The sequence below is a fragment of the Triticum dicoccoides genome, chromosome 3A (assembly GCF_002162155.2).
Source record: "Triticum dicoccoides isolate Atlit2015 ecotype Zavitan chromosome 3A, WEW_v2.0, whole genome shotgun sequence".
Taxonomy (NCBI): Eukaryota; Viridiplantae; Streptophyta; class Magnoliopsida; order Poales; family Poaceae; genus Triticum; species Triticum dicoccoides.
In genome coordinates this window covers 639,618,266-639,621,798 of record NC_041384.1, presented here as the reverse complement: position 1 = coordinate 639,621,798, position 3,533 = coordinate 639,618,266, and the positions used below count along the sequence as shown (strand labels likewise).

The 3,533-nt window shown below is 48.3% G+C and overlaps 1 pseudogene; it reads right to left on the bottom strand.

Moving 5' to 3' along the window:
• Nucleotides 1-2,114: 2,114 nt before the first annotated feature.
• LOC119272720 lies at nt 2,115-2,717 on the bottom strand (annotated as a pseudogene).
• Nucleotides 2,718-3,533: the final 816 nt, after the last annotated feature.

Below are 3,533 nucleotides of genomic sequence, written 5' to 3'. Positions count from 1 at the left end.
AGAACTGGTGGACTGGTCCATATTTGGATAGCACACTAGGCAGGTTAGCGGTTGGTTTGTGTTTTATTTTAAGGTTTGGTTTATGTTGTGTAGAACTTGGTTATCTTAATATGATATGTGCATGCGACTCATATGGTTATTACACTACACCCTGGCTCACACAGATTTAACTTATTTGGTTACCACAGCACAGCTCATGCACATTTGATTGTCTGATACATCATCTATGTACTAACATGGGGCAATGGGAACATATCATACTAGACATACATAAACTGCACACGCCACATCGTCCTCGTTAGGGAGTTGCTTACATGCTTGCTGTGCCGCCTGTGAAGCCCTCTTAACATGCGTTTCAGTCCGACTGGAACATGAAGGTCGACGAGGTTGCCCTGGCAGACGCGCACGAACACTTTGTTGCACTCCTCACTGGGCGCCACGAGCATAGCCCATGGAGTTCCTAGCAAATGAACATGAGCAACATCAGACCAGGGATTGGCACGGTGCCCTTCTCCACAGCCATGCGTTCTGCTTCAGTCTCCCGGGGCAGCGCTAGCACTAGCTCCTACTCTGCTGATCTTCTACAGCACCAACTCAGCAAAAAAAAAAAAACTCAGCGACGGTGTCACTGCTCTTTTTGCCGGGAGTGTGCTCATTTAGGCCTTGTACAATGCTAGGTATTTAGGAAGGTGCTTAGAAAAATAAACTAAATTTTTCTGAAGTACCAGTGCCTATTTTTAAAGAAGAGACGCCTAATTAAGCGTTTGCCCTGTATAAATAAACACTGGTGCTTGAGAAAACATAATTTATTTCTCTAAGCACCCCTTTAAACACCTTGCATTGTACAAGGCCTTAGAACACTACATTACTTGTAGTGACCGCTGGACGGGTCATCGGCGTATCTGAAGATGGCCACGTGGTCGTTGCAATCATCTTGTTTCATACATGTAAATCTTAGAAAGGTAATTGGGGGCCACGGGTGATGACCAGCTTCTTCAAGGAGATATGGGTGTGTTTGGATTGTGGCCAAAGTGCATCCTATCAAAATTTTGATCATGACCCAAAATTGATCTTTATTTAGATGGTTGCCAATTTTTGACATGCCAATAAATTCTAGCCAACTCTAGTTTATTTTTCTTGTCAATGTTGATCAAATCATGGGCAACCAAAACCTTAACCAAATTTTTGGCTAGCCAATGCTTTGGTGGGGCAATCTTGGGCACAAACCAAACACACCCTATATCTTGAGCGGGGGGCCGACAAAATTTATGCTTGGTTTACTTCAATACCTCAGTTCTCAAAGACCAAGGTACACATCCAAAAAATTTCGGTTAAAATACACCCCACTTGCTTCCAAAGAAGGCTCGACAACGCTGTCATCACAAATGGTTGGTCAAGGCTGAAAATCGGCCCATTTATACAGGGCCGGTCCTGAGATTTCAGAGGCCCGGGGCGAAAGTAAAATTTGAGGCCCCTTGTTATAAACCTCTACAGAAAATAGAAGACCGGTTAAGGAATCACTAGGAAACCAAAACAATCAGTACAAAGATCAAGTGAAAAAAGACTCATAAATTACAAGAACTTTGTAAGCCTTTGACACAAGAAAAAAGTCATGTTTTAACTTGCAAAGGAACTGAGCTGGTGAAGTGTTGCCTCTGCGTGCTGCCATCCGTTGGATTGGAAAACTTATAGGCTAATCCATAAGGGGGTGAGATGGAGAAACTGAAAGCGGTTCAAAATAAAATCATCTACAACGGCAATAGCCATTAATTTGCTAGGCAGAGGGAGAAGAAACGACGGCGGCTAGTGTTACGAGATGGATCCATCGATTTGAAACTGGGTTAGTGCCTTTCACAATGAAGTAACCTAATAGTTTTTTTTTCAGAAACAAGTAACCTAGTAATAATAATAAGCTAGTTGTTGGGCTACGGATTATGCACAGGGTCGGGCCCCCCAGCAGGTTGGGCCCTAGGGCATCGCACTTCTTGCCCCTACCCAGGGCCGGCCCTGCATTTATATGCCCTGAGCATCCAGCTTATTTGGACATCACAGCATTCGAATTCTTGACCAACATTGCTCGTGTCTGATATTCTGATCGACCGTCGAAGAACTAATTAATGCTGCACGCCCTGAAGCAGACCTCGGAACCTCTCCGCGTTGCTGTCGAAGCGCAAATCCTAAAGGCCAGAAGCGCGCGCACGCCGGCGGCGCCTGCGAGGTGAGGGCTCCCCCACGGCGGATGGATGCGCAGGCTAGCGGCGATGCGGTACAGCCCCACCGGCATGCCCGGGCAGTTGGCCGCCATCGTGGCAACGTCGTAGGCCAGTCAGACCGAGGTAATACTGCATGCCGCCCACGAACCCGGCCATGTCGTGCGGCCGCGGGGCGCCGCCCGTGACGATTTTGAGCAGGTATGCTACGTGGTAGGCACCGGCGTAGGTGATCCATGACAGCGGCCGCCCGTGTCCGGCGCCGATGAGGCCGGAGCCCATGAGCAGCGCGCCGAGCATGTCGAGGTCGACGCCGCGGTCGGCAAGGTAGTCGAGGGCCTTTTGATCGTGCGGGTCGGCGAGGCGGCAGAAGTCGCGGAGGTTGAACTCCCAGCCGACCTGCTGGCCTTGGTGGTCGCAGACGGCGATGCCGACCTGGAGCGGCTTGAGGAGCGCGTACTGCTGCGCCACCGTCATGCTGTTGAGGTCCTCGCCGGCGGCGTGGACGAGTCCAAGCCTCGTTGCATTCATCTTGTTTCATACATGCAAATCTTAGAAAGGTAATAGGGGGTCACATGTGATGACCAGCTTCTTCGAGGAGATATATCTTGGGCCGGGGCTGGACAAAATTTACGCTTGGTTTACTCCAATATCTCAGTTCTCAAATACCAAGGTACACACCCAAAAAGTTTTTGATTAAAATACATCCCACTTGCTTCAGAAGAAGGCTCGCAACGCTCTTATCAGTTATCACAAATGATTGATCAAGGCTGGAAATCGGCCCATTTATATGTCCTGAGCATGCAGCTTATTTGGATATCACAGCCTAGCTCATGCAGATTTGGATGACCAGTCATGAAGAATGCAACATGGGGACGATGGGCACCAATTCATAGAACACATACTGCACCTGTCAACTCTCAGTGCGTGGTTGGTTGGCATGTGTATGTTGGTATGATGATAACAAATGCTGGTAGGTTTCCTTTTTTTTATTATATTCTAAGGACCGCCAGCTTTTGCACAAGAACACGTCACCGTGTATCTTCAACGTTGAAGGTGATGTACTACACCTCACGTCGAAGGAGACCCGTTCAAAAATGCGGTACGCAAGCAATCCGGCAGGCGCCTTTATAGACCTGAAACCCCACACGTCCGGGAGGCACCCCGTCAGGGCGTGCAACGACTATGGGCTGCCCTAGATCGGCTTGACCGCCCCTAGAGCCTCATGGTTCACCGTCCTACAACAAAAAGAACGAACGAAGAACGAGGAAGAAAATGAACAAGGGAGAAGATAAAAGTAAAGGTAAAAGATGATATATTGAT